Genomic DNA, 23,399 nt, shown 5'->3' with positions numbered 1-23,399 from the left:
CAGAGAATGGGTCAAAATTTCATTGGGGACTTCTGAGAAGTGATCACATTGGTTTAAGTGCTTAAGTTCTGGGATCATTTCTAACATATCAGAAGGTATTAATGTGCTTTTGTATGGCTATTTTTTTTTATTGTTTTAAAATTCTAAAATGGCAGGTCAGACTAGGCCAAGCATTGACAGGCTTTTAAAATTAATGTTTAATAAGATGGGGTGGCTGCCAGTACCTTGAAAGAATAGTGAACATGACTTGGATAAATGTAGCATATTCTTTAAATTTGGCTTCTGGCTTGTAGCTGGATAGAGAAGCTGTTCTTGCCTTCCCTCTTCTGTCCTTTCTTCTTTCCTCCTCTTTTCTCTGCCATTTCTTCTTCCTTTCTTTCAAGCATCATTGCTGCCTGTTTCTCATTCTTTGTGCCCCAAAGAAGGCTTCACTCTTAAGGATGATCCTTCTTTAAAACACAATGGCATATCGTAAGTTCTATTCCATTTGATAACCTCATTAAAGCCATGGCAGCACTACTGTTTATTTATTTCAAGGACCTATATTGAGTTTAGAATCATAAATATTCATTACTAATTTTGTGAAAGGGAAGCAGTACTGATAGAAAGTCAGTGTATTTTGCCAAATTGTGGTTAGGATTCTCTGGGACATGGATTATATACATAAATAAAACAAATGCACTGAACATTCAGACAGCCTTGGAACAGTGCCTTATGGGAGTAAACATATGCTTTTAAAAAATGCATCACAGTAATACAGTTTGTCAATAATCCACCCTCGGTCCAACTGAGCCTCCAGCATATCTAGTATATTAGAAGCTATTCCGGAACTTATTCCCAGCATGCTCTGCTTTAGGCAATAATTGACCTATGGCATTACTGTGCAAATAAGAGGCAGAAAGTTTCTTCTTTGGGGGATTCACCCAGAAGTGGATCTGCCTCATGAAGAAAGTCTAGAGATTTTCAAACTACCGAATGTTGCAGACCATGACGCTTACAAGAGGGTGTCATCTGAGAAGTCCTAGAGGTCCTGTAATCTGACTACTGATTACTCTCAGGAAATTTTTATCTTACTTTGTTTTTGAGACAGGATCTCACTTTGCCACCCAGGCTGGAGTGCAGCATCACCATCCCTGATTACAGCAGCCTAGACAACCCGGGATCAAGCAATCCTCCTGCCTCAGCGCCGCAAACAGTTGGGACTACAGGCGCACACCACCATGCCTGGCTAATTTCTGTATTTTTGTGTGTGTGTGTGTAGAGACGAGGTTTTGCCATGCAGCCCAGGCTAGAAATTCTTATTTTTAACTTGACCCGTCCCAGTACTACTCTAGATTTTTCTCTTATGTTTCCTGCCTTTTGCAGTCAATATGTATATAAACAATGAGGATACATTTTCACCTTAGTATTAGAAAGATGCAAATGCAAAGAAAGTCCACATATTTAACCCATATAAAGTTACAGTTAACTTCATTTTTATGTTTGTGGGTTTTTAACTTATACGTCACTTCCTTGTAAAAAGCCTGCAAAACAATTTACAGACTTACTATATAGTGCTTACTTTGGGCCAACTATTCTTTTGTTTTATTTAATTCTCCTCACAACTTTATTAAACAGATATTACAATTCCCATTTGAAAGCTAAGACAACTAAGGTTCATAAAGTTTAAGGAATTTTTTTCCAGAACTTACAACTAGTACTATACATAGTGGAAGGGCTGGGACACAAACCCAAATCTCTGTCTGTAAAGACTAGTATTCATTTTTCAAAAATACCAAAATATGCACACATGACTTTCAGTGCATGTTTTTAGAAATCTTTAGTAAAGGTAGGTACAGAAAGAGTGGCCTTTGAACAATTACCTAGGTATCATCTACTCAGAAACAAAAAACAAAAGGATAGTTAAAGTGAATGTATATTTGTGTCATTAAGCATAAAATATTCAATGCATATCTGTTAATTTTTTAAAGTTAAAGTGTTATTTCTTATGTTATACCTACAAGGTCATCAATCTATATAGCCAGATGTGCATGCGGTACATATCTGCTGAGTACAGATCAGTGAAGAGAGTAGCCTGTAGGAGATTACTGTGTAACAGAACATGGTTCGTATTCTCAAGAAACATACAATCTAGTATGTGCATAGATGTCAATTCTGGAAAACTTCTTGGAAGGCATGTTTAGGATCAAGTTGTTGAAGGAGCAATCCATGCAATCCTTATAAGAGGCAGAGCGTAGCAGTTAAGAATAATTAAGAATTTAGGTTTTATAGTTACACTACTGATATGTATAAAGTTCAGCAGCATTATTTATTAGCTTGTGATCTCTGGGGAGGTCCTTAATCTACCTCTGCTTCTGTTGCCTCATCTATAAAATGAGGATAGCAAATATAACCTATTTCATATGGTTGTTGGACAAACACAAAGCACATTCTTTGTGCTGTGTAGTACCATAAGCACTGTACAAATAAGCCATTGAGTATGCAGAAGAAGTAGGTGGTACTATTATTGTTAGCTTTGAGAGGATAAAAGGAGTTGATGTATAAAAAGTATTTAAAGCAATGACTAGCACATAGTAAGTACTCAGTCACTGTTATCTCAACAAAAATTACCCTTGGCAAAGGAAAATAGAAAAGATATTGCAAGCAGAGGAAACATTAGGTACATAAGCTATAGAAACGAGAGTAAATACATAATATATATTTGCTCAAATCACTACCACGAGTTTGGTTCTGGTGATTAATAATGAGAAATTCTTAAGTGGAATGTGGCACAATGAGCTTCTCAACTTCCAGTGTCGACATATGAAATATGCCCAGCTATTCACATTTTTGTGGCTTAAAACAGTGTCAATTACCTCGTTAATAGTCTTCTCTTCAGTTAAGTGGGCAATTTCCCCCATGAGAATGCCTGTGTTCATCATGAAATCTAATTAGAGTGATACAAAAAAAAAGGTAATGAAAAAATGTGGTTTGTAAACATGAATGTTTTTCTGAATTGCCTCTTGTGTGCAAAAAAACATAAGGCTGGTTACTATGGCTCCGAGAGCATGGTTCTCTGGTTACGGTGACTCTTAAGAGTTACTCACTTTTCTCTCCTCACAGTATACACATTGACGATCATGCATGTGTCAAACTATGGCTGCTGAAGGTATTTTCTGGTTTGTCATTTACAAGACTCTGTGCACAGTTTGCCTTTACTGTGGCCCTGAGTTTTTTTTTTTTTGTTTGTGTGTTAAACCCATGATTTTAATAGTTACAGTTAATCAATACATTTCTTAACTCATTTGTAATTGTCATTTGACTGTGTTTTGTAAAAGCCTTAATGGTCTGTAAGCCTTGTGAGTTCTTTTTGAATGTGGCTGTTAGGGCATGTTTTCCTTAAAGGAAATTAACATGAAGGTTTATGCCTGAGTTTAATTCAGATCTCACCCATATACATAAGCAGATACACATGTACCTGCACTTTATTTCATCGCTTCATTTTTTCAAACTGCAGCTACCACTCTTTTGTGTTTAGTTTTGGAAGAGAAGAGAGTTTGAGAAACTGATCCTGGGATTTATGTGTGCTGAGAGAGAGAGAGAGGACTCTACCCAGGGAACCATAGGCAGAAATAATGAAATGATTCTAGAAGTATAATTGAATACTTCATTCCATAAGCATTAATTAAATACCTAATGTAAATTAAATACATATAAATATATGAATATAGAAAATTGTCTCTTTAATTTCCTACTTATCAAACAGGTAGAATTCAGATTTATACAAATGTGATGTAAAATTAAATGATATCATTCAGCAGAGAAGAAGTTGAAGGGTAGTTTTAGAAATTTTAACTTCCAAGGCTGGAGGGAAAATCTGTTAATGAATCAGATTTTGCTCTTCAGAAGCAAAGTGTTGGTAGAGAAGGTATCAGTATATCAGCATTTAGAAGCAACAGCCTGAACCCACAGATGCAGCACTATTATGTGAAGCAATTGTCAATGGTAGCTAATTGATATCCACAAAGTACTTCTTCAAGTGTCAAATGTTTAAAAAATGCTCAGAACTTAACAGGAATAAAGGGTAGTTCCTCTACGATCAGGTATCTAGGTTGAAATCTTACCACATGTCATTATTTTAAATAGATATGACAATGTCACCAATCCTAGTAAACTGGGGAGTGGGGAAGAACCAGACAATTTGCATGATCCACAGTTTTTAGAAATATAGCTAATAAAATGTAGGAAGCTTTGTCATCTTATTGCATACAGTTTGCTTTAAAATAGAAGGGAGATGGAAAGGAGTTGATGATATATTGTTATATGGACCACTTTATGGCCTATATTCATTATAATATGACAGTTGCCCATTGACACCATGTTATTTATTGAATAGCAGAGCAAATAGGCTGGTAAATCATGATTGCACATCTAGCCAATCAGAATCTACTCTGGTTTTGTGCACATTAATTTTTAAAACATATTTGTTCTGCTTCTTTTCATTTTATTTTTTATTGGTCTTTGTTTAATAACAATCTTTTATTTAGTAGACACTCATCTTGAGACATTTTAAAATGCACTATGTGTCAAATCTGATTCAACCAAGATACCTAAATACATATTATTTCAATTAAATATGAATGCTTTGAAAAGTGTATACTTATAATTGCTTAAAACTGCATTTTCACATTATGTATGTTGTAGAGTTGAATCTTGTTAATGTATGCAAGAACCAAAGTTAGTTTAAAAAAAAGTAAAATAAATTATTCACATCACATACATCTATACATCTGATAGTGTAATTAGCAATCAAAAGTACTACATATGGTGATGTAATAAGGACATTATAATTTTTGTACATCCTGCTGATGATGGATTTAGATTTCACATTTTGCACATTTTCAATTTTATTATTTTAGACTAAAAAAAGATAAAAATAAAATAACATGTTTTGTTATTTTAGTTCCTTTTTTAATCATCTTTCACGCTTCTTTTGCTTTCCTTCCGTGTCTGGCTCTCATTTCCCTAGTTTAGATAGGACTTGTTTTTCTTCATTTATCTTGACTCGCTTTCCTGCTCTGCAGTGCTAACACTAATAATAATAATAGAAATCCTGGGCCGGATCTTGGGATTTGGGTGGTCATTGTGGTTACCTCTCTGCTTTAGTTAGCTTGCTAGCCATTTCAGAATGAAAATCATTTATACTTTTCTCAACATGTGCACAGATTTCTTGCATGTTTCAAATTGTGTTTGATCTCATTATTCCAAAAGTTTTATGTATCATAATGTTAAACACTTTAGCTAAAAAGATTACTACTCCAATTTTCATTTCCTCATAATGCTGCCAATGTTTTAATGCTTTCTTCTACTTCAACTCATTCCACTCTCACCATCTTTCTCTTGACTAAATGATTTGATTAACTCAAAGAATTGGGTTCAATTCATAGTCCTGGCCTTTACTGGCTATGGGACAAAAATTCCATCGGTAAAGTGAGTATAACAACTATACATAGGGTAATGTCAGTTTTAAACTGGGTTAGATAACATTTGTAAAGTCTTAGGCACAAATTCTCAGATAGAGTCTTGAACGTGGGTAGTCAACAGATTTCACAAGCATTATTCGCTTTCATCATGTAAATACACCACAAAACGATTCTTAGCTGACTGATTAATACAAAATAAAAACAAACAAAAAAGAAGGAAGGGCCTCTACTCATTGTATGCACCCTCTTTCATCAGGCTGACTCGGAACCAGGAAGAAATGCAGTAGAGTCAAATTTAGCTGTAGTTTACCCAGCTAATGGTAGGATGATATAAGGCCTATTTTCATACCAGCTACTGAAACAAAATGTCATCTGTAAAATGGGCATAAAACCCCTTTTCATAGAGTTATTATTGATGAATATTCAGTCATCAATAAACGTCTTTGTCATGCTCTGCTAGTCAAGTGTTTTTTCCTATAATGAGTTCTGTCTCTAAAATTAAAGTAGCATGAATGATTTGTAATTCAGATATTTTATAATTTTCATAATTTTTCATTTTTAATTTATGGTCACCACTGATTGTGATCTAGCCATATATGAATCAGTACTTAAATGATTCTCAAAAAGTGACACTTAAAAATGCACAGTAACTCATACATGACTCAATGGGATTTGTTCAATTTCTTTTGAAAGAAACACAGTTCGCACCTGGAAGAGAGCTCAGCATCACAGGTTGAGGGAGACTTGCGAGCTTTCTCTTGCTATGGGGGAATGAAACTTGGTTTCGGCTAAGAAGGATGCAACCTATAATAAAACAAAAATAGATCCTGTGACTCCACTGTTGAAGAATTTTATCTCACTTATCCATTCACATGCCGCAGGAATGCTGCCTAATTTTTAGGCTCCCGAAGAATGTCTTTTTGTCTCTTTTTCTTTCTTGCTTGCTTTCTCACTGTTGGATGCATTTGGTATATTCTGAAACTAAGTATCTTGTAAGCATTGAGAGATTTTTGAATAATGTGATTTTTTTTTTTTTTTTTTTTTGAGACGGAGTCTCGCTCTGTCGCCCAGGCTGGAGTGCAGTGGCGCGATCTCGGCTCACTGTAAGCTCCGCCTCCCGGGTTCCCGCCATTCTCCGGCCTCAGCCTCCCGAGTAGCTGGGACTACAGGCGCCCACAACCGCGCCCGGCTAATTTTTTGTATTTTTAGTAGAGACGGGGTTTCACCGTGGTCTCGATCTCCTGACCTTGTGATCCGCCCGCCTCGGCCTCCCAAAGTGCTGGGATTACAGGCGTGAGCCACCGCGCCCGGCCATAATGTGATATTATATTAACCGATAGCAGTGAAGCTTGTTGTTCTTTCATTGATAAATATTCAAAGAGTGATCAGAGGCTCTAATGATTAGTGGTTGTAAGCATGAATCAGACCTTAAATCATCACTAATATAGCATCTATAATGTTGTTAGGAAAAAAATAGAAGTAAAAATTTACCCCGTGTGTGTGTGTGTGTGTGCGCGCGCATGTGTGTGTGTTTGTGCATGCACTTGTGCTCCTGTATGTGCATGTACTTAAAGATTTTTCTAGCCATTCATCCATTAATTTAAGTCAAGAAACTTTGATGGTCCTGTCATGAGCCATATGTTGTCTAGATACCAGATATGCAGATACGAATGAGGACACAGTTCCTCTCCTCCGGGCAGTCCATGTCTAGTGAGTAAGACGGATAAATATATTAGCCATTAACTAATGTGATCAACACAATAATGGAGTAGTATATTCAGTGCAGCAGAACCAGTGTGGCAGGTCGAAATACTCAGCGTAGGTCACGGAAGGCAGGCTACTTGCACTTTCTCCTACAATATATCTGTAGCAGAAAAGTGGAAGCTTGTTTGGCATCCAGTGTTAAAGTATAGACTCTGCTGGCTTGAAGTAATAAGAGCCTGCTTTGTGATGGTATATACTGGACATTAAGGATGGGAATGTTCAATGTTGGAAAGCTTTTTTGGAATGTGTTTGTATGTGTGTGCATGTAGGTACACATGCTATGTCTGTAGACATTATAGTAGCATCCTATTGCTATTCTAACAAATTGAGTGTCTTAAAACATCTCAAATTTATCTTACAATTTTGGAGGCTAGAAATTGGAAATGAGTCTCAGTGGGCTAAAATCCAGGCATCAGCAGGATTCCTGAGGCTATAGGAGAGGATCCGTTTTCTTGCCTCTTTCAGCTTCTAGAGACTGACTGTATTCTTTGGCTTATAGTCCCCTTCCGTCTTCAAAGTCAGCAGTGGCTGGTCATGGGGGTCTCAAATTCTTATCACTCTGACACTGACTCTTCCGCCTTCTGCTTCCACATATAGGAGCCCTTGTGATTACATTGGCCCACTTAGATAATCCAAGATAATCTTCTATTTTAAAATCATCTGGTTAGCATCCTCAATTCCAGCTGCCGTCTTAGTCCCATCCCCACCCGCTGCCACCACATAATGTAATATATTCATAAGGTACATGGGTAAGGATGTGGGCATCTGTGGGAGGAGAGTCTTTATTCTGCACGAAGGTGCAGCTAAGGATTGTATATCAGGGAGAAAATGTAGAAAATAAACAATACATGGAAAATCCATCTGAACATGAGAGAGATCAGAACTTGAATCGCTTAAGAAACTGCGTTATTACATACACTATGTGCCATGATGAGACAGAAATTACACAGATAAACAAATGGAAAATGTCATATACATGTTGTATAAAGATGATGGAAAGAACATTCTGAACACTTTGTATGAAGGAAGGACAAAAGAGTTGTCTCTGTCAAATAAGTAAGAGGTGGAGCTTTTTGCTGACAGGATCCCAAATTCAGTGTAGATAAGAACATTGTTGCAAACTTTAGAGGTCGTTAAAAATTTAGATCTACCCAGAATCCTTAAAAATGTGCCATTTTCCTTTATATTTCTTACGTGTTCAATGAAGTCATAAACTCTTTAATAACAAAAGCTAAAACATAGAACACTTACCATGTGCCAGGCACTTTTCCAACTGCTTCACGTGTAGAATCATTTACTTATCACCAGGACCCACTTCTAGGGCATTGGCCTAGAAAGTCACACAGGACCTTGCACTGAGAAAGGTCCCCACTTGGTTTAATATTTTGCTGTTACCATCTTGAAATTCTTAATAATTTTTGAACAAAGGGCCCTACTTTTTCCTTTTGCACGAGACTGCATAAATTGTATTTTGCTCCTGTTCATCACAATAAAGCAGTGCATCAGATACAATTATCATCAATGTTTTGTAGAAGACAAAATTGAGGTATAGAGGGGTTAACTTGCCAACGTCACATGGCTGTTGCATTAGAGAGCCGGGATTTGAAACTGAGGTGCTCTGAACCACTTCGCTCTCCTGCTTATTTGAGATAATGTCTTCTTAAATGTATCTGTTCCTCAACTATGACACACTGTCTGGTACATGGTTAGCTTTTGCTAAGTGCTTGTTGAACAGAATTATGTTTGATGATCTTTGGCAAAAATGTTCATTTCAGTTTTCAACTAATAGAGATGAAAGTGAAAAAGAAAAAAAAAGAATCCTGAATATCTTCCAAGACATTTGTTTAAACAGGCAAAAATCAGCTTTTTCCCTTTCCATAATCATATGTCTGAGGATATTCCCTTGTTCAAGGTACGTTATTTATTATTTATTAGATTTATACAGCAAAATTTCTCGAGAGATCTGATAAAATGACACAAATCTATATTTCTCCACTGTCCTAATTTACCTTGAAGAAATTTGAACTTTATAATCATTGATTTTATATATATATATATACATCAATAAAATTGCTATAAATATAAACACATGTATATTCAATAGAGTGAGAATTGGAGAGCCATATATAATAATAAACCAGAAGGATGGGAGAAGTAGCATCTTCAATACATTTAATATACATCTTCTGGGGTTTGCTGTGTGCCATGTGCTAGGCAGTAAGAGAGAAATTTAGTAAGAATTGTATTAGTAAGAATAATAAAGTCCAGGGAGTGCAGAGTCAGTAGAATGAGACAGGGATCCACAGCCCCCAGGCCATGAACCGGTCCAGGTTCATGGCCTGTTAGGTACCCAGCCACACAGCAGGAGGTGAGCACTGAGGAGCATTACTGCCTCAGCTCTGCCTCTTGCCAGATGAGCGGTGCCATTAGATTTTCACAGGAGTGTGAAACTTATTGTGAGCTGCTTATGTGAAGGATCTAGGTGGTGCGGTCCTTCTGAGAATGCAACTAATGACTGATGATCTGAGGTGGAAGAGCGTCATCCCAAAACCATCCCCCAGTCACCAGCCTTCGTTCGTGGAAAAACTGTCTTCCAGGAAACCGGGTCCCTGGTGCCAAAAAGGCTGAGGACTGCTGGGCTGAGAGATCCAATCACATGGAAGTCTTACTAGAGAGACTGTATGGCAAAGACTGGAAGAGAGGGCATAGTAAGAGCACAGCCCAGGGCTTGGACATTTTAATGATGATTCTACTTTGAATTGAAAATGTGTAACTTTGGGCCGCTCACAGCCATTCTGTATATTTCACCATCTGTAAAGTGGTGCTAATAATATCCCTTCTACCTACTTCCAGAGATGATGTAATTACTAAATGGATCCATAAATATGAATGCATGCTGAAAATTTTTAAAAACGGGAGGAGAAGGAGGGAGGTATTAAATTAGGGTGTTTTTCTTGCGCTAAGTATTGTTCCAAATAAGACATAGGCATTAAAATCACAACATATGAAAATGAAGCCTTATTTAGCATGAAACACTGCTATATTATTTTAATCCTTATTTTACTACCTTACCTTAGATAATTCATATCTGGTGATTCAGACACTTACTGGACCAAAACAAAGAGATTGAAGATGTTAGCAGTGCAAATTTATTTTCAGCCTTAATTCACTATGTTATGTAATCCATATTTGGTTGACTTGGATAGTTAATAGAGAGGACAAAACATGAAGATGTTGAAAGTACTGACTTATTTGATTCATTTCATTACTTTATGGAGCATTTATTATTTATAAGGCATTATGAGTGACACAGAGATAAACGAGATAAATAAGATGTAGTCTATACCCTTAGAGAGAGCACAGTTTACTAGTGACAGTAGGAATAAAATGTTTGCATACAAGACCAAATGTATTAAGTGCCGTAAGAGAATAGCTGCAAGGATCCGCAGGAGGAAGTGAGCATATGAAATAGAAAATCGTATAACTAACAATCTGAATGTTATCTTTGGCAAGAAAAAGCACAGTTTAAAATAAAGCCATGTGGAATAAATAGAAAGTGTAGGAGAAGGTATTATCATTTTATGGAAATCCCCTAAGTTGCTTTATAAAGAATAACCAGTGCTGCCCAAGAGATTGTATATGTTGGCGAATTTTTTCATAGCAACATTTACTGTGGCTTATGAAAATTTAAATTTCTCTCCTGAAAGTTTTATTGCGAAGAGTAATAGTTTCAAAAACATGATCAGGAGATCTAGGAGTAAAATAATGTTATGATAAAAACCTGTAGCCTGGAGGTTATGATAATGAAAAAAAAAATCTCGCTCTAGCTGGTTCAGATCATTTCAAAATAGTATTAAAATATCTGCAGATTTCCAACACAAGAAATGAAAATCTCACCATGAATATACCCATTTACATTCTTGTGACCCTGAATGACTGTCAAAGTAACTCATTGTTTTATTTCAACAGCCAAGCTGAGTGCCTTAGAGTTCATTATCACTAACTCACTTTAAACCATACTGGCCAGCGCAGGACAGTTGAGGCTCCTCCTTGAGACACATATAAAACACAGAACATTGAGAAACCAGCTTTTGGTTGTCAGTATTTTTGAAAAGAGAGTACCACGTGACAGATACACAAAGTCTAGAGTGATTAAGAGTGTAAGAACTGCATCTTGTGTCTTTTTAATTTTTTTTTTTTTACATTGAATCAATGATTGTATGATAAGTAGTGTAACAAAGATTTCAGGAGCAAATGTGCACCAAAGCGCTGGATTAGACCTGTGCAGAAATTATTAAAATTACTCCAGGCCAAGGGCTTTGTTCCTGCTGGCCACCTGCAGTGTGTGGCAGTGCCCTTTTAACGTTCTATCCAGGGCCCTGCATGGACTGTCTGATTTGACATTGGACACTACTAAGAGGAGACAAGCATGCAGAGAGAGAATGATTAATGTAAGCCTTTCGGTAACTAGCCAGAGGCTTAAGGAATTCTTTTCTGCAGCATTCCAGAGATAATTGCCTACCACTTTATCTAGAAGCGTGTTGTGTCATTAAAAAAAAAAAAAAAAAAAAAAGGCATACTGTGACACCTAAGAGGTTGGTTATGTTACACATAAGGAAGGAAATTAGAAACAAAATAGAAAACAGAGAAAGAAAATGAGAATAGAGGGGAGTATGTAGAGTCTTTGAGGGATGATGGGCATTGTCTGTTTCATTTGTTTTTGAGTTAATAAACGCAAAGGTTTGATAAATTTCTCCTTTACATACTGACAAAGTTTCATGAATTCTCTGAAAAGGCAATGATTTACAAGTTGAAGGCAACAGACATGCCAGCTGAAAAGTTTTATTTCACAAATTAACTCTCGCTCTATTATTGTTGTCTCTATAAATGAAACTCTAGTATAAGACACTAGAGTACATTTCTAAAAATACTTGATTTTATAGATAATCAATTATTTAAAAATATGTATATTTAATATGTGTATTATACGTATATGTATAATGTTATTACGTTTGAATCCATTAATGTCTTATATGAGACCACTTCTGTTCCAATTTGGCATCAGCAATCCACAAGAGCGTGTTAAGTTCCAAAATATTGTAGCCAAATATCCTCTTCATCATGCTGGGGCTGGGGGCTAGGAGAGATAATCGACTTCAGTTGTGTACAGAATGCCTGGGTGCTCCATATGGTCTATTTTCCATTGGCAAGTTAGTCCTTAAAGTCTTAGGGAATTCTGCTACATATGCATAAGTATTATAAATTAATGTTCTAATGTGCTTTGAGGCCCTTGCTGAATGAATGGCAGGCGAAATGAAATGAAAAATAAAGCATATTTTTTAAAGAAACCATAGGCATGTGGTTCTCCCCAGGCACTGGAATTAGGAATTTGAGATACTTTTTCTTTTTTTTTAACTCAATGACTATATCCTTCCTTTTCTGGAATGAACTCTTGGGAGATGTACTTAAATTAGGCCTTTTCTTGATACCTTAGCATTCAGAAGTGGCTATAATCATTCCAGTCAAATCCCTTGCCTCGTTCTTAACTTATCAATGTTTCTCAAACACATTTTAAAGGGTTTTTCCCCCCCTGTTTAAAATAAACACAGACAATGCATTAAGCCACGTGGAAGTGATCTATCAGAAAGCTTATCTAGAAACACAGCACTCATTTAACAAGCCAGTCCCTGGCTTTGCTAGAGCAGCTCAGGCAGCCCAAGAATTCTTTTTCTTTTTTTTTTTTTTCTGTCTTTGTATTTTTTTTCTCTAGTGAAGATTCAGATTGGTTCTCTCTGTGTGCATCCTGGAAGTGGAAAGAACTGTGGATCATATTTTCTGTGGCAGAACAGTGATTTACAGGGAAAATAGTTCAACTGAGAACCACTAAATGCAGAAAGTCTGGCATCCAGGACTATACCCTTAGACCAGGGGCCAACCTTTCTTAGAAATCAACTCATCCACACATTGAAAAATCTAACTAATTTATGGACTATAGGGAGAAAAGCATCTCCCTACTTTCTTCCTACCTACCTTCCTTCCTTTCGTCCTTCTTTTTTAAAGGTATTTACTTTCAAGTATTATATTAGTGGGCAGAGACTGAATAAAATCAAGTAACAATAGAACACTAGTATGAAAGGGCATCCTGAATTTATAATATTGTTTCTCCAATTAATAATTATTAAATATACAGTATATATCTATGTTATATGTAGTATATATAATAATTACAATTGCTATATATAATTGCTATGTATTATATAGTATTCTGTCTTTCTATATATGTATATATGTACATAACCAATTAATAATTACTAAGTATCTTGGACCTGGATTATCATTATTCATTAGCAGAGATAACATAGCCAAAAGGAATGAGAAGGGGACTTGCAGTCAAGCTGACTTAAGTTCAGTCCTCAAATTTCTTGGGCCTAATTTCTTCATGTGTAAAACAGAAGTAATGACAGTTTATATAGCTATTGTATGTAAGCTGCAAAATATGCTAAATACCTGGAATAGTATCTGGCTCATGGAAATAATAAATGGCAGCAAGTATGATTTCGTATTATGCAAGTTGAATACTAATGATGAGTGTCCTAGGCCCATCCCTATGGGGGTCACAGTAATTTTTATTTTTTGCCATAGAAACTGTGATGAGAGAAATGTAACGCTTACCCCGGGTCACCCAATAAGTCACTCTATGTCATTAGGACTTAAGAGTTTTCAGCTTCACTGTCTGATTTCAGTCCATTAGGCCACAAAGTCATCAAAACAAACCAGAAAAGAGCACCATCAAAAGCAAAAGTAATAAAATCAAAGGATCCTGGAGCAGTATTGTACTAAAAGCCATCTGCTATCTTAGTCTACATTCTCAACCCTCTTGAAATGTTATTTGTAAAGCTTTAAAAGGCTTGACTGGAAACCTTCATGTCTTTTTAAAGATACAGTATATCTGTTGCTGACTCATGCATGCTAAATTAAGAATTGTAATATGGGTTTTTGAATATACATCAGAGAAACGCCAATACTTTTTACATTGCCAAAGCCCTTAGGCTTTTGCTGTTGAGAAAGAGGCTTTATGATTAGCTAAGCAAATGATTAGTGCTGCAGTAGTAATAATGATGAATGTGTGTGTGTGTGTGTGTGTGTGTGTGTGTGTGTATGGGTATGTAGGTGTTTGGAGGAGTAGGCGTAGTTGAACAAAATATTTTTACCATTGAAATGATAACAAATATTCGTATGCATTTCTTTTCAATTCTTTTCTTTTTTTTTTTAAATCTAATATCCTTATCTGCCTGCTAGGATTTCTGTGCTGTAATCAGGTAGGAAAAAAAAAAAAAAAAAGACACAAAACTGCTGTCTTAGCATTTCCACTTGACTTTGGTGCCTTGTCTCCCTGCCTTGCTCTGTCGGATGTCCTTATTCTTTCCACTTCTTTTCTCATTTGGACTTGGCAGGAATGCCGTAGCTCAGTGCCAGTGTGGTAACCTTAAACTCGCTTACTTAAGTGGCTGATCTCATCTCTTCCTTTATGTGGTTTGTGGGATTTTTCCCCCTCTTTGCCTTATTACTTCCCTTGACCACCTTGCAACTTCATCTATCTCGTACTTCCGTTATTGTATTATCCTTTAAAAATAAAACAATAAACATTTAAAACATAAAGCATTTTTATGTCAGTTGTGGGGGCATATATTTTTATTGAAACAATAATGAGAAAAAAAATGGATTTCTTCAAGCTTTATAAAGCCCCAACCATGCAGAGGGCAAATTCTCAAGTTACAGGATTCTACTTGTCCTATTTCTGAGGAGCAGAACAAAATTTTTTTTTTACAGATATTTTAAGAGATGGCAAAACAGGGAAGCAAACCAAAGTCATTACAAAAGCCTCCCAGTGTAGACCCAGCCATCTGCATATAGTTCACAGAACTCTTCTGTTTATTTATGAGTCGTGGAATGTGTAAAGCCAACTTCTAGCTGTAAAAGGACATACAGTTGCTCTCATATAATTTCTTTGGCCCTTTTTTTTTTCTTCTGCAAAACCAAGAGTTTGCTTTCTCATATTCAGGGAAAAACTGCCATGCATAAGGACCCAGTTTTTGGGAATTCAGATTCTTTTGCGAAAGCATTTTAAATGACAACTAAAAAATATACATCGAAGCACCACACCTGCCTAAAAATACTTTTTCATCGTTCTAATGGGCTCCGTAAAAGAAACAGAATTAAATTGAAGACAGAAACCTTCATTTTTCAGTATAATTTGGTTCTCTTCAAGATAATAATCTTAGATTAAGATAGTCACAAAGAAAGACAATGAAAAAAAGTCATGTATTTTACCTTAAGACTTCACAATTTGCTTCCTAGTAATATATTTTTCCAGAGGTTTTTATAGGGGAAATGATTTCTCAAATTTCATCTTGATATAATGAGTTCAAGGAACTAAATTGTTTAGACATTAAAAAATTAAATATCTCTGTCATTCTTGTTCTGCAGTTCTGTGCTCTATCTTTTTAGTTAAAAAGAACATTATGTTTTGCAGTCCAGCAACTTCCTTGATATGATGTTTTGGTTTAATCTATCTAAAGCATTACCCTCCAGACATTCTAAGAAACTTGTTTTTCTGATGTGATGTGATTTTGTGATCTCTTTGAAACATTTTCAGCCTTAAGCATTAAGCACAAATAGATGAAAATAGGTGGTAGCTTGAATGTTTGCCCTGTAAATGTGGGTTTGGAGTAACCCCCCTGCATATATGAAAATGTAAAATAACACATATACCCTAGAATATAAGGATATAAACAAGTACTATGCTGGGCAAGGTCGGGGTTATCTAACTCTGACTTATCTTTGTCTCCTTACAATTTCCAGTGCATCTTGGCTAATATCTGAGGATAGTGTACTTACAAAGGGGATGTTAACACCCTAAAAACTGAAAATAAAATTTAATATTCTCCTGAGTTGTCCACTGAGACAGAAAATCCTCTGATCTATACATTTAAGACCCTTACCACTAGAAGAGGTGTCAGCAGGTTAATATTATATGCTTTTTAAGAATGTAGAGTCTGAGAACATAATTTCAGAGAAAGTGGAAGGAAGAAAGACAAAGGCTTTTGTCTTTCATGGTCACCTGAGTTGGGTATGAGGATGCGAGAGAGGAGAATCTGACCTGGAAAACACACTTGACATTAATAAAATCTGGGCTCAAATCTTTTGCCTCTGCTTTTAGTAACAATTTCAGCTATCTATAATATGGTAGGAAGAGGTATAAATTTATTGGAAACAATTTCTTTATTACTTGTAATATTTTATATGATGCTCTGTCTATGGGGTTGGACACTCAGAAATAACTTATTAAGGAGCAGGCAAATTAATTGAATGCATAGAAATACATCACTGGAACATAGTAAGATAAATTTGAATAAATGCCCAGTCATCATTTTCTCTGGGGTTCATATCTTTTTATGAATTTTATTGATATCATCTTCTCTTTAGAAACACTTTTCACATTTGAAATTGGCAGTCTCTTCATGGAATTGGATTAGTATCTGTCTTCTACACCAGATTTTAAGTTCTTATAGTGGAAGTGGCCACAAATACTTATATTCATTATAATATCCCCAGCACATATAGGTATCTCAATGAATACTGTATTCAGTGAGTGGATGAATTGGATGAGTGTGTGAATTAATGATGAAAGGTATACATGATGTGATATGGTTACACTTAGTGTGGAAGATGAGGTTGGAATGTGAACAGGTGGGGAAGGCAGGTTGTGAAGGATCCGGAACACCATAGGTATGCTTATATTCTGTAGGAGACATTAAAAGAACTTTAGCAGGGAAGCCACAAGATAAGATTTACAGTATAGCAGACCACTGTGAAGGTTATGTGGAGGAGGAACCATGAGAGGGACAGAAGCAGGGGTACATTGGATAGAGTACCTGCAGTAATTTTTATAGCACTTTGTTTTATTTTGTTCATAGTAGTTCTTACTACTCTCTGATATTTGCCTACTTATTCTATTGTTTTCTATCAACCCCTGCTTAAATTCTATAAGAGAAGACATAGTGTCTGTCTTATGCAATACTGCAACCCTAGCAATTACTACTGGCATATGGCCTCAATGTTATTGAATAAACATGATTTTTTTTTTAATTTGAGTATAGTTAGGGAACAATTTATAAGTGTCAGTTGAGCTATATATTATATCTTATTTCTACTCATCTTTTTCTTGGACATTTACTTCTTCACATTCTGTCTTTTGAATATAGAACTTTATTTATTTATTTACAGGCAGAGTCTCACTCTGTTGCCCAGGGTGGAGTGCAGTGGTGCAATCTCGGCTCACTGCAATCTCTGCCTCCCAGGCTCAAGCGATTCTCCTGCCTCGGCCTCTGGAGTAGCTGTGACTACAGTAGTGTGCCCTGCTAATTTTTTAGTTATTAGTAGAGACAGGATTTCGCCATGTTGGTCAGGCTAATCTCGAACTCCAGACCTCAAGTAATCTGCCCACCTTGGCCTCCCAAAGTGCTGGGATTACAGGCATGAGCCACTCCGCCGGACCTGGAATATAGAACTTTAAATAAAATAGACATAATGTTTCCAGTTGACGATGTAGCGATTATTAGCAAATACTGTCACATTTTCCGATTTCTGTCTTTACTTTGTCAGTGTGTGTGCTATTAGACATAAAGCAAACAAAAAACCAAACATCTATCTGAACTAATTTTAACACGTTTAAATAACAAACTTGCTCTTGCACTATCTAGATTTTTTTGTGTGTGGTACATTTGGGTTGAGATTGCGATTTACTTTTTCATCAAGATTTGGATGGCCTCTTCTTACCAGTATGAAAATCCATTTAAGTTTACATAGACTGCACTTTCTCCTACAGACAGAAACTACTTCACTGTGCCTAGGCATTTAAAATTATTTCAAAACCTCAGGAATACATCCACAGTGGTGATTTCTCTGTGGATGTCACTGGTTGAAAAAAAAAAAAAAAAAAAAAAAAAAAAAGGCATAGTAACGAGGAGCAAATACATGATCTTGACAATCAAATTCTGTTTCCTGTTGAAAATTACTTGCACCGTATGGTTCTCTTGTTTTCAGTGTCCAGGGAGTTTCTTAGCTGAAAAGTTGAGAATGTCAGTTTATTTACATAAATGGCTTATTTTGAGGTTATTTCTACCTGCTACCTGTGGATGCTTCGCCGACACTATGTTCTTGTATGTGGCATGCAGATGTTTCTATTAACTCCTATTAAATAAATACATAGGAAGTAAGCATCAACAATACGATCCCAAACTAAGAGTTTTCCTGTGTCATGTAATGTTACTAAACAAACAAATAAAAACTCATCTTATCATTGCAAAATTGTCACTGTGGAAATAACAAACAGTATAATCAGCAATTTGTTTTGTTCTTGTATACTTAGCTATAATTACCGGAAAAATTAGCTTTTCAGATATTTGCTTTTTACATCGATCCTCTATGAACTCTGTGGATTCTAAGTTAGTATCGACTTCCACATACTGTTGTTGCCTGCTTTCTTTTTCATACTTGGAGCTTTTCTGGCTTTTTCAAGGAACAGTTTTTACAGTCATTTCTAAGGTATGTTCAGAGTTAAGGTGGTTAGAGAACAGTTATGGAAAGAAGTAATCGACCGGGCGCGGTGGCTCACACGTGTATTCCCAGCACTTTGGGAGGCCAAGGCAGGTGGATCTCCTGAGGTCGGGAGTTCGAGACCAGCCTGACCAACATGGAGAAACTCCTTCTCTACTAAAAATACAAAATTAGCCAGGCGTGGTGGCACATGCCTGTAATCCCAGCTACTAGGAGGCTGAGGCAGGAGACTCACTTGAACCCGGGAGGTGGAAGTTGCAGTGAGCTGAGATCACGCCATTGCACTCCAGCCTGGGCAACAAGAGCAAAACTCTGTCTCAAAAAAAAAAAGAAGAAGTAATCATAAATCTCCACCTCCAAATCAATTATTCACACAAACCGCATTATTTACATACATACATATGTTTTGCTGTAGATATAGCCATCTTTGTTTCAAAAAGAATTTGAGCATACTGCAATCTGCATATTAATGAAATAAACTTGAGGGATGGTGGTAGACCTTATTGGAAAGAAAGCAAATTAACGTATGTGATCACTAAGGTTTAACCCTTCTAATTATATTCCACATGGTTAAAATCAGGCGGACTAGCCATGCCATCTCTTTTCTACATTTTGAGGGGGACAGAGGTGAGCAATATACCAGATGTCCTTGAAAATCTGTGTATGATTTTGTCCATCAAAAGGGCATCTTTGAATGAGGAGGGAATTTTGTTTTGGTTTTGGTTTTCTTTTCCTTCTTTCCCTTTCCACTGACACCCAAATCACTAATCTTCAGGGGAGGTTTGTCATTCCTTTATCAGTGATGTTATTCTAAAGAGCTTAAATACTTAAGTGATTTCCTTTGGAGCAGTAATGGTGAATTATGTGGTGCTCTAATTGTGCTATTAGTTTATCTAAGCTAAAATGCAATCTACTTAATTTGAGGGTCTTATTACACAGTGGTTTCAAAAGGTGAAACACATTAAAAGGACATTGGTATTTTTAACAGGAGGTTTTAGCCTTTTCAGATGTCGTATTTGATGGAAATACTGTCTTTTACACTTATTTCTAATGTTAGTGTGAGATGTTTATTTTGATATGGAAGCATAACTTGGAAAATCTGTATGAAATTTGCTTAGTATGCATTTATATATTGTAACTTGTGGAGTTGAAGTTACAGTTCTAGTAAAACCAATCCAAGCTTATAATACATTTAAATATGTGAATTTGTTATGGAATTATACCACTTACACTGTGGTGTGCTTGAAACTTAAAAACACGTTTTTAAGTTGGTGTAAACTTGGTGTAAAGTTACAACGCAATGGAAAAGTGGATGGTTTACTATCTATTCTCTCTCTCTTTTTTTTTTAAAGACAAAGTCTACTTCTGTCATCCAGGCTGGAGTGTGCAGTGGTGCAGTCACAGCTCACTACAAACTCAAACTCCTGGTTTCAAGCCATCCTCACTCCTTAGTCTCCCAAGTAGCTGAGACTACAAGTGTGTGCCACCAGGCTGATTTTGAAAACTTTTAGAAACAGAGTAACATTACGTTGCCCAGGCAGGTTTTGAACTTCTGACCTCAAGTGATCCTCCTGCAGCCGCCTCCCAAAGTGTTGCAATTACAGGTGTAAACCACCACACTTGGCCTCTCTATTCTTACTTGAATACTGTGAAACTAGAAATTGATTAACTCAATACTATGTAAAAAGTGCTTAAGAAATGTTCAATTTTTGAAATTGAATTTTCATCTTGGAATTATTTTTTAAATGTTAGTCTAATGAGCAGCTGTACTATTTACATACATTAAAATTTTACTTATAGTGATGGCTATAACTAAAACATGGTCTGAATATATCTATACCAAGGTTTCTCAATGTTGGCACTATTGACATTTTGGATCAGACAATTCTTGCTATGGTTTGAATGTGTCCCCAAAGTTCAATGCAACAGTGTTGATAGTTGAGACCTTTAACAGGTGATTAGGTCAGGAGGGCATTGCCCTCATGAATGAATTCATGTTGTTATCACAGGAGGCAGTGGATAAGTTATTATAACTGTGGATTTCTGATAAAAGGATGAATTTGGCCTCCTAGCTCCCCCTCTCTTGTGTTGTTTTACACTTCTTCTTCCTTTCATGGGAAGACACAGCAAAAAGGCCCTCACCAGATGCTGGTACCTTGATGTTACACTTCCCAGACTCCAGAACTGTGAAATGTTTTTTTTTTTTTTTAAATAAACTGCCTGGTCTGTGGTATTATGTTATAGTAACACGACATGGACTAAGACAATTATTACTTGTGGGTACCTGTCCTGTGCAGGATAAAATATTTAACAGCATCCTTAGTGTCTGCTTATTAGATTCCAAGAGTGCCACCCAAGTTGTGAGTATCAAAAGTATTTCCAGACATTGTCAAATGTCACCTGAAGAGAATTGCCTGTTGAGAACTATTGTTTCTAAGGTAAATATGCAGTTACATTTTATTGTTGTTCAAAATATGTTATGCATATGTGCAGGTGTGTTTAGCCTCCCAGTTCTATGTGTAGAAATCAGGCTTTTAGCAGACAGGATGCAGCCAGGGGCAGTGGCTCATGACTGTAATCTCAGCCTTTTGGAAGGCCAAGACAGAAGGATTGCTTGAGGCCAGAAGTTTGAGACCAGCCTGGGCAATATGGCAAGACCTCATTTCTACAAAAAGTTAAAAATTTGCTGGGCATGGTGTCATGTTCATGGAGTTCCAGCTACTTGGGAGGCTGAGGTGGGAGGAGCACTTGAGCCCAGGAGGTCAAGGATGCAGTGAGCTGTGATCATACCACTGTACTCCGGCCTGGGCAACAGAGTGAGATCTTGTCAATAAATAAATAAATAAGTAAAAAAAAAAAAAAAAGAATGTGTTTTAAAAAAATGTTTTAACTTTATTCATAATGTATAATGCTACTGTCAGATTTTGTGCTTTTACCTCTTTTTTATGTGGTAGATTGACACAAGACAGATGCAGATTTACACCCTGTAGCTCAAGGAATGTGTGAGTGAGAATCCATTATGAGTAGTGTTAGCATTTTGCATTAGGGGCTAATTCAAACTAGTTGTGTTGCAGGCCTCCCTTTGTGCTTCACACCAGAAGGCTTTAGAATAAACATTTGGCTGAAACGTCTTTGCAGGACTCACCCAGCTGTCCTGTGAAGGAACTGTTGCCCACATCCACATGCATTAATGTCTGACTTGCCAAAATGTTTGTTTGCCTTCACATAGACAAAGGCACGATGCAGTGTGAATAGTATACAGTTAAATTATTAATTCTTCAGCCAACCAAGTGAACATGGAATTTTTTCATACTAAAATAGTTTAGTGAAACTTTTTTTTTAAAAAAAAGAATGATAGAAATTTTTAGTTGATGTTTGCTGAAATCATAATTTTAAGTTAATTTTATAGTGGATTTTAATAATGTAAAGTGTTATAAATAAATTGCAGTATGATTTTTATTTCATTTTCGAGAACCACATTATACATTTTACCACAAGCTTTTCAATTTTATCTTATTTCCTTGCTCTTTCCTCTCTAGCACTCTTCCTTTATTACTTTGTTCATATTGGTACTACTGTTGAATCTCTAAACCTAGTAATATATCAGTGTGAACCTAAGGTTTAGAGTTAACACTAAATGTTACTATAAAATGATTTTCAAGAGAAAAGTGTAAACTTTTTTATTTTGCAACTATTAATATATATTTAATGAATTGTCTTGATATATGCCTGCTCTGTCTTTAATGATATGAAGATGGATTGGATTATTTACATAAATGGATTATCCATATAAATACATTATTTGTATACACTATAAGCACGAGTTAATGCAGTTGTACAATTACATTCCCTTCTCTGGACTAACTTGTTTCTGAAATAGTTTTAATGAGGATAACATCGGCAATCCGAAATCTTTGCTAGAGCCTAAAACTTTGCATGTAGCTAAACTTTGACTAGGTAGCAAACAAAACTATATTTTAAAATTTAAAGTACTCTGTGTAAACAACTAGGTATTTCGGTAGGAAAACAAAAATAGTTGAGGTAATATGTCATCAGGTGATTCTCTGCATAATTACAATTTTAATGTGTATTTACCACAGTGCTGGCATACAGTGTGGCATACTAACCAGTGATTTTGAGTATTTGAAAAGTTTTCTATAGCAAAGAGCATTCCTTCCTTTTTCATTTAGTTTTAATTTCTCGGATGAGGACAGATGCAATGAGGGCTCTGTGCCTAAATGAATACTTTTACTCTTGACTACATTAGTCTGGCATAAACACAAGACTGCTAGCTTTCAGTACAATTGAAAATAAGTGCTGTGGTTCAGAGGTCTTTCTTTTCATAGTCCTGCTAAATCATGCTTAAAGTTCAGTTTGTATTCCAACAGTAGCATTTAAGACAGCATAGTTAAGAATCTCTTAACATTTCCATTTACAACTCTCCTCTTCTTCTAACATTTTCTTTATTGATTTTAGGATGTTTCATGGTAACAGCTTATCAGCACTTACAGCCAATGACCTAAGTATGCAATTAAAATTGTACTATCCTAGCTA

At 36.1% G+C, this 23,399-nt stretch overlaps 1 protein-coding gene and 1 long non-coding RNA gene across 17 annotated transcripts in view; one reads left to right on the top strand and one right to left on the bottom strand.

The window, feature by feature from the left end:
* Nucleotides 1–23,399, top strand: part of LOC105487786 (protocadherin 7) — a 427,259-nt gene that overhangs the window by 104,920 nt on the left and 298,940 nt on the right. The window lies entirely within an intron of this gene.
* The window catches only part of LOC112427718 (uncharacterized), a 28,751-nt gene continuing 5,747 nt past the window's right edge, over nt 396–23,399 (bottom strand). For 2 of the 3 annotated variants that reach the window (XR_011621396.1, XR_011621395.1), the window contains exons 2-3: nt 6,171–6,266; nt 2,858–2,926 (exon numbers count right to left, since the gene is read on the bottom strand). This is a non-coding gene — a long non-coding RNA (uncharacterized lncRNA). Of the gene's footprint in view, nt 450–2,857; nt 2,927–6,170; nt 6,267–23,399 lie in introns of those variants that run through there. The other variant, XR_003019432.2, reaches the window with a different exon arrangement.

Source organism: Macaca nemestrina, chromosome 3 (assembly GCF_043159975.1).
Source record: "Macaca nemestrina isolate mMacNem1 chromosome 3, mMacNem.hap1, whole genome shotgun sequence".
Lineage (NCBI taxonomy): Eukaryota > Metazoa > Chordata > Mammalia > Primates > Cercopithecidae > Macaca > Macaca nemestrina.
This window is presented reverse-complemented; position numbering and strand designations above follow the sequence as displayed.